The sequence below is a fragment of the Myotis lucifugus genome, unplaced genomic scaffold, assembly GCF_000147115.1.
Source record: "Myotis lucifugus unplaced genomic scaffold, Myoluc2.0 scaffold_409, whole genome shotgun sequence".
NCBI lineage: Eukaryota > Metazoa > Chordata > Mammalia > Chiroptera > Vespertilionidae > Myotis > Myotis lucifugus.
Window position 1 is genome coordinate 437081 of NW_005871457.1, and position 8325 is coordinate 445405.

An 8325-nucleotide genomic window follows, 5' to 3' on the forward strand; every position below is an offset into this window, starting at 1 on the left:
CTGCGGCAGGTCGGCGCACGCGCAGCAACCGCAGGGACCCCGCGGGCGCTGCTTCCGTCGGTGCGGTGCGCTGACTGCCCGCCGCTCGCTGGACCTTCAGCCTCGGGCCGGGAGCCGCTGCCTCCTGCGCTTGGGCAGGGAAAGGAGATGGGACGCGGGCGGGCCACGTGGACCCCGCCGCCTCCATTCCCGCGGAAGGGGCCTGGGAAGGACTGGACCGCCACTGTCTCCCCCGGAAGGGACAGGGACGCTGACGGGAAAGAGTGCTGGGGGCACCCGGCCAGTCCCCTCTGCGAGGGCCCCCCCACACCACCCCGCCAGCCACTGCGCCCCGAAACCACGTCTCACACATCCAGGTGCCCTCCGACCCGGTGGCCGGCAGCCGTGGGCACGCGAAGACGCACGCGGGGCTTCATCGAGCCCGAGGCTGGGCCCCGCGTCCGGAGAAGGGGTGGCAGGTAACGGGCCGCAGCCACCAGGGGCGCCGCTGCCCTCTGCCCCGCGGACGGCGCGGTGGGTGGTTGGCCGGTGGAGGGTTACCTAAGCGCCCGCACCCCGAGGCCCAGAGGCCCGGCAGCGAGTGCACGTGCCCAGGCCGGGCAGGAAGTGACTGTCCCGAAGACGCAGCCGGTGCGCCCGCGTCCGTAGCACGAGTCTCGGGGTCCGGGCGGGTCTTGCGCAGTGTGACAATGCAGCGCAGTGTTCTGCACATCAGCTGAGTGTGTAGCCAACTGCAAAGAAGAAACCAACATGCAGTTGACCGAGTGGTCCATACAGGGTGTCCCTCCCAGAAATGTATAGACACACTTGGAATAATTATAAAGGCAGTGTTTCCTAAGATGCATGTCATTTTCAAAATGGAGCTGTCGGCTGTGAAAGTGTGCATACATTTTTGGGGGGACACCCTGGAGAAGCCATGGCCAAGCCTCCCTTAGGGAGCAGAGTTTGGGACATGAGTCCCCGGCTCCTTATTTGCCACAAGGAAATGAAACTACCTGGCCACAGCCGCCTTAGTTTCTTATTTTTTTTTTTTAAATATATTTTATTGATTTTTTACAGAGAGGAAGGGAGAGGGATAGAGAGTCAGAAACATCGATGAGAGAGAAACATCGATCAGCCGCCTCCTGCACACCCCCTGGGGATGTGCCGGCAACCCAGGTACATGCCCTTGACCGGAATCGAACCCGGGACCTTTCAGTCCGCAGGCCGACGCTCTATCCACTGAGCCAAACCGGTTTCGGCCGCCTTAGTTTCTGAATTGAGCTCCCCAAGGGGTGGGCCCCTTGAGCTGGTAACGCCATTGGAGGACAGCACCTATGGGTGCATACGGTCCCCACTGCTGGCCCCAGGGAGGGGCTGAAGGAACTTAAAAAAATTTTTTTTTATTGATTTCAGAGAGGAAGGGAGAGAGAGAGAGAGAGAGAGAGAGAGAGATAGAAGCATCAGTGATGAGAGAGAATCATGGATCGGCTGCCTCCTGCACACCCCACACTGGGGATCGAGCCCACAACCTGGGCCTGTGCCATGACTGGGAATCGGACCATGACCTCCTGGTTCAGTGGTTGGCAAACTCATTAGTCAACAGAGCCAAATATCAACAGTACAACAATTGAAATTTCTTTTGAGAGCCAAATTTTTTAAACTTAAACTCTATAGGTAGGTACATTGTTATTAACTTAATTAGGGTACTCCTAACCTGGCCTTTGCTAAAAACGTCCTCAATCTGATTGAGGTACGTTCGCTGAGGTCAACCCCTTCCACCTCTCCCATCCACACTCGTCTTGTATACTTGTTTCGTCCATCTCCTTTCGTTCATCCTCTCTCTATGTCCAAACCATCTCAACATACTTTCTCAATCCTCGACACTACATCTTTCACTCCACAACGTTCCCTAAAATTAACTTAATAAACTTTACTTAAAGTTTTAAGTCAACTTCGCACTGTACGTGTGCGCCCGCACGTGGTATTTTGTGGAAGAGCCACACTCAAGGGGCCAAAGAGCCGCATGTGGCTCGAGAGCCGAGGTTTGCCGACCACTGCCCTAGTTCATAGATTGATGCTCAAGCACTGAGCCAGGCCGGGCCATGAAAGTTCAGGCTGCGCCCAGATGGTGCATCTGACTCAGATGGGGAAACAGAGGCATCGCTGCTCCCTAAAGGCTGGCCCTGCCGCCCGCAGGCCGGCTCTCGGAGGCCTTGGCCTTGGGCTGAGTCATGAAGTCGGGTTACTAACCTGGATTTGAGAATGGAAAGCCGTGGTGACTAAGCCTGGCCTCACTCAGATGCTTATTTTCAGCAGACTCTCTCCTCCCCTACTGCTTTTTCCTGAGAGGAAGCAACGCGTCTTTGTTAACTGTGACGCCTCCTAACACCCAGAAGTTGCCCCGAAGGGGAGATAAGCTTTTTGTTTGTTTTATTTGTTTTGTTCATCCTCACCCGAGGATATTTTTCCATTGATATTTAGAGATAGTGGCAGGGAGGGCGAGAGAGAGAGAGAGAGAGAGAGAGAGAGAGAGAGAGAGAGAAACTTCCATGTGAGAGAGACACATCAATTGGTTGTCTCCCACACGTGCCCCCACCGGGCCAGGGACCAAACCTGAGACCCTTCAGTGCACGGGCTGGCGCTCTAACCACCGGGAGACACTGGCCAGGGCTGGAGATGACATGTTAGTGTTTGCTGCAGGAGTAAAGGAAGTGAGCAAAACCATCAACAAGCACACGGACCTGGCCCGTCGGACCCGCATCCTTAGTCACCCCACCTGAGTTCTGGGACCAACTGCAGTTTTTTCAGCTACTCTCGGCACCAGATCACCAGGAAGCCCGGGCATCGCTCCCCTGTCTGGGTCTCGGGATCTCTCTGTAAGATGCTCTCACGCCTGATGGGGCTGATTGAAAACGGAGGCTCTGGCAGTCTGATCTAAGAATCTCCGACTTCTTCACAAAGAGAGCTCCAACCACATTTTTTGAACCGAAAATGAGGCCACACGTCTAATGAAGAAGGTTTTTTTTTCTTAATTTATTTACACAAAAGGGCTTATAAAGGTATATGGTGGTTACAAATTTAAGGAGTCATATTTGCTTGGAAAGAAATAGCAAGCATTTATGTATCCAGGTATACTGGAATATTCAACATTGAGAACTTCCTGGAAAATGGGTTTTTGTACTGTTTGTGGTCATATTCTGCACCAAATTTCTTCCCGAGCCCTAGCCAGTGTGGGTCAGTGGATAGAGTGTAGGCCCACAGGCTGAAGGGTCCTGGGTTCGATTTTGATCAAAGGCTCCTACTTCAGGAAGCCGCCGTTGTGTTTTATTTTCTCCTGGGCTCCGGGTGCCCGCCTCTGACCCGGCATGTCGCAGCACCTCTGCTGGCTTTGCCGCTGCCCCATTTTTGCTGGAGCCCCACCCTAGCGGGCCCCACCTTCGGGAAGCCCCAGATCTGCAGCGCTAGGAAACCGCACGCGGCGGGCCTTGCACAACCCGGGCTGCTGGAAGGAGTGTGCCCTGCCCGGGGTGGCGTGAGCTCCGCATTCCTGCCCAGTCCGAAGGGCCTGCAGTGAGGTCACGCTGGGCGGAGCCACAGGGGCCTGGCCATGAGGCAGCCTGGGCTCCGAGAGGCTGCACACCTGGAGGGGACGCTGCGGTCTCCCTGCAAACAGCCTGTGAGCGCCTGACCCGGCCGGGCCCTCCGGCTGCCAAGGAGAAGGAGACGAGCTCACAGTCCAGGGGGCGCTGAGCCCAGTCCTGGGCTCTGGTGTGTTCTGGTCACCAGGACAGTGGCCGCGCAGGGTGCCTCCGTGGCCCGTGCACTCTGCTCTGCGATTAGAAACAGCTCCTGGAGAAGCCTGGGCTGGGAAAGGCTTGTGCAGGGCGAGGGTGAGCTGGGGAGGGGCCAGGCACCAGGGCAAGCACAGCCTGGTGGGCCATCCATACGTCCAGCTCAGAGGCAGAGGACCGAGGGGTCCCCCTGGGGCAGCATCCACCCCCGCGGGTCACTCCTCTGTTGTGCAGACAATCAGCTCGGCCTCAACCTGCATTTCCATCAGCCCAACCAGATCCTCGCCGACAACAGCCCCGGAGACCTCAGCAGGCGGTCAGCCACACGCAACAGCACGGAACGTTGCTGTTGGCATGTCCTGCCCGTGTCACTCAGGCCTGAGCAGGCAGATCAGGGGGGGAGTTGAACACGGGAGCCGGTGACAGCATGACAACAAGTCACCGCTCAGGAAGCGGCTGCCACTCACGGGGCGGGGGGGCCTGAGAGGGAGCGAGGGCCCGTGGAGCCGTGGTCACAGGGCTGTCCAGCGGACACCACCACAGAGAGGCGCTGACCGGGGGCTGGCACCACGCAGAGGGAGCAGCCAACGCGGGGACAGGGCCTCCCAGCCTTCAGGCTCCTGCCAGGGCCGAACCTGTTGGCCAGGGAGCTGGTGGTGTACCGCTCAGGGCCAGCCTGGGGAAGGATGGGGAAGCAGGAGAAACCCCACAATGAACTCACGGCCCCCGCCTGTGGGGACCGGGAGCCACGGTGGAGCTGGGAGTCCCCGGGTGACGTGAGGTGTGGAACCCGACGCTCGTGAGGGCAAGCAGCAGGGCGCGGCTCCATGGATGTTGTTGACACGCACGCATCCCTCTGCAGTTGTTGGGACAGAGGGACTCTGCAGGGGGGCCTGTGATCGGAGACGTCGCTGAGAGCCGGTGGGCACCGTGGGAAGAGCCAGCAGAGCAGTGTGTAGCGGGTTGTGTTCCGTTTTCTAAATCATCCCCAGGCCGTGCAGGCCCCACTGCCCACTCCGTGCCCCGCCCTCCTTAGCCTGCAGCCCCTGGGGGAAGGGGGGGCGCCAGGGAGCTCCCGTGCCAGCCAGCCGCAGTCTGTCCACCGCTGGCAGCCTGGGCATCTAGCCGTTACATTATCGGGTTGTTGGACAGAGGACTGCGTACCAGTAGGCTTACTGACTAGGATGCTAGCTCTCAAGGGGCTCACAGTGTGTCAGTTCTCTCGCCCTGGCCGGTGGCTCATTGGTTGGAGCATCATCCTGTCCACCAGGTGGTTGTGGGTTCAGTTCCCAGTCGGGGCACCTGCCCAGGTCCTGGCTTCAGCCCCCTGTTGTGGCTTGTGCAGGAGGCAATCATTGCTTTGTTCTTTTTATGTGTTTCTCTCTCTCTCAAAATCAATAAAAATATATGTATATCCTCAGGTGAGGATTAAAAAAACAAAAACCTTGTCAGTGCTCGTATCTGCCTCTGCATCTGTGCAGGGGGCTCCCTCTTCGGGAACACCTCAACCTGAGATGTTGTTGTATTTTACTTTTCAGCTTCGTGGGGTCCCTTAGTAAATTCACAAAACCAGCCATAAAGATTGATTTCGGAACGATCTCATAAACTTGTGGGAGACTCACCTCTCCCCTAACCCCTTATTAAAAGGTAATAGATGAGATGTGAGCAAATATATGGAAATATTATCATGGAAACAACCTGAATTGTATTTAAGGGAAGGGTGGCCGTGGAGGCATCAGCCGACGTCGTTAGATACTGTTTCCTAACATGTTGTTACAGTGACGGGTAAATGAGGACCACACAGGAGAACATGGCTTTCATCTGCATAAAATCACATCCATGTACACAGCCATCCTTCTTGAAAATGGATGAGATTTTAGGGAGAAGGGAAATACAGTAATATATTTTTTAAAAAACCTTTCTCGTTGAAAGTATTACATATGTCCTCTTTTTCCCCCATCAACCCCTCTAGCCCACCCCGCCCCCACCCCAGGCCTTCACTACTATATTGTCTGTGTGCCTAGGTTGCTAATCCTCATCTCGGGATATCATTGATTTTTAGAGAGAGTGGAAGGGAGGACGGGAGGGAGAAAAGGAAAGAGAGAGAGAGAGAGGAGAGAGAGAGAGAGAGAGAGAGAGAGAGGAGAAACACTGATGTGAGAGAGATGCATTGATTGGTTGCCTCCTGCACGTGCCCTGACCCTGAGCGGGCCAGGGATTGAACCTGCAACACAGGTACGTGCCCTTGACCGAGAATCGAACCCTCAACCCTTTGCTGTGTGGGCGATGCTCTACCACTGGCCCCCAGCGGCCGGGTGGCTATATTTTTGCTGTCCATATGGCATTGCTGTGTGGCTCCTGAGCTCCTGAGATGTGGCTGGAGTGACGGGGAAGCCGTCTGTCACTGCGTTTAGTGTTCATTCTCGTGGAGGCTCAAGCAGCCGTGCGGCTGGTGGTGACCGCCCCGGACCTGCCACTCAGTCCCAGCCGTAAACACTGGTGTCGGCTGCAACACACCCAGCGGCACCTGCATTCTGGAGGCCCCCTGAGCTTGCCAGGGCGCGTCCCTGCATCCCCTTCAGGACGTCCTGGGAAGCCCGTGGACTGGGCCTCAGAGCAGGTGGGGACAGCGCTGGAAGCCGGCTGAGCCCTTTGGCTCCGGCCTCGAAAGAAAGCACCCGGCGAGGTGCCATAAATGACCCGTCTGAGCGCCACCCATGACATAATTTTAGCTTTAAAACCACTTTTTCATGCTGCTGGACAAAAGCAATTCTTCCTGCTCATAAAACCAACCCCCTCGTTACACTAAATGGACTCCACCCACCATTAGCTCCCGGGAGGCGCACACTGACGGCAGGAAGGAAGGCCCGGGAAGGTGCCGAGCCGCGGGGCTGAAGCCAGAGGAGGTGCGCGCCACCGTCCCACCTCCGCGGAGTCACACGCGGACACCTCCCGGTGACATCACTGACGCAGCGCACAGAGCGGCCTTGTGGCCGCAGACCACGGGCGAGGCGGCTCCTGGGGTTCATCGCACGTGTGCACGGCCGAGGCTGAGGACAGCAGGGCCGGGACCTGCACCCCGGGAGCAGCCGCACACGCTGCCAGCTGCAGGCAGGGGCCGGTGCCTGGCCTGGCTCTGCACCATCTGCCTGGGTCCCTTTAGCCACGAACCTCGCTTTTCCATGAAACGGGAGGTGGGTGGCCCACCTGAGCTCCAGGGTCCTTGCGATGCTGACTCTCCAGCTCTGCAAGGAAGGGAAGGGAGCCCGGCCTCATGGCTCCGTGGCTGAATGTCCACCTAGGAACCGGAGGTCACGGTTCGATTCCCAGTCAGGGCACAGGCCCGGGTTGCAGGCTCGATCCCCAGCAGGAGGTGTGCAGGAGGCAGCCAATCAATGATTCTTCCTCTTTTTTTTTTCCTATCCTCACCCGAGGAGATTTTTCCATTGCTTTTTAGGGAGAGTGGAAGAGAGAGGGAAAGACAGAGAAACATGGATGTGAGAGAAACACATCGATTGGGTGCCTCCTGCACATCCCCGACCAGGGCCCCGGCTGGGGAGGAGCCTGCAACCGAGGTACGTGCCCTTGACTGGAATCGAACCCGGGACCCTTCAGCCCGCAGGCCGACGCTCTTTCCACTGAACCAAGCCAGCCAGGGCTCATTGATGTTTCTATCTCTGTCTCCCTTCCTCTCTGAAATCCACAAAAATAGATTTTAAAAAACGAAGAAGAACCAGAAGGTTTGATCCCCAGTCAGGGCACATGCCCGGGGTGTGGGCTCGACCCCCAGTGTGGGGTGTGCAGGAGGCAGCCGATCCATGATTCTCATCATTGATGATTCTATCTCTCTCCCTCCCCCTTCCTCTCTCTAAAATTCATAAAAACATTAAAAAAGAAAAAGGAAAAAGAGAGCAAAGGGAGGAAAAGATCTGCTCAGGGAGGCGTTGGTGACGTGGGCAGAGCTCTGGCCTCGGTGTGTGAGCAGAGCTGTGCCCCCGGCAGGGCACACGCCAGCTTCACCGCCCGCCTCCCGGGAAGGGCAGCAGGAACAGGTTTGCTGGTCGCCACGACCTGGGCGGGGAGCGCCTTTCTCCTCTGAGAAGGGCTCGGGCAGATAAGCTTGGGGTCAGATCCCCGCCTCTGGCCTCCGCTGAACGGTGGTGTGCCCTTGGGCAAATCACAACTGGGGCCTCCGTGGGCGAGGAGGAGGGGCACTGGGCCTCGCTATCGCTATCGGCCAGGCCTCTCCGCCACAGCTCCTTCTGCTGATAAGGAGCCAGGGCTCTCGAAGAGGTCGGTGCTGGCCCCAGGTTAACCGAAAGTGAGTGCAGAACCGGAATTGAAATCCAGGCCTGTCCGGCTTCAGCGGTCACCTGGGAGGGAGGGAAGGGAAGCACCCTGAGCCATCCCAAAGTCTGGGCCCGAGGGAAGGAGTTTTGCCGTCTGGGTGAGAGGCCAGGGAGGGGAGAGGGGTCGCTGGGCAGACACGGAGAGCCTGCTGCCCGCACCTCCGGAAGGGCCCCTGCGGGGACACGGCCCTTTCCGACCCCTC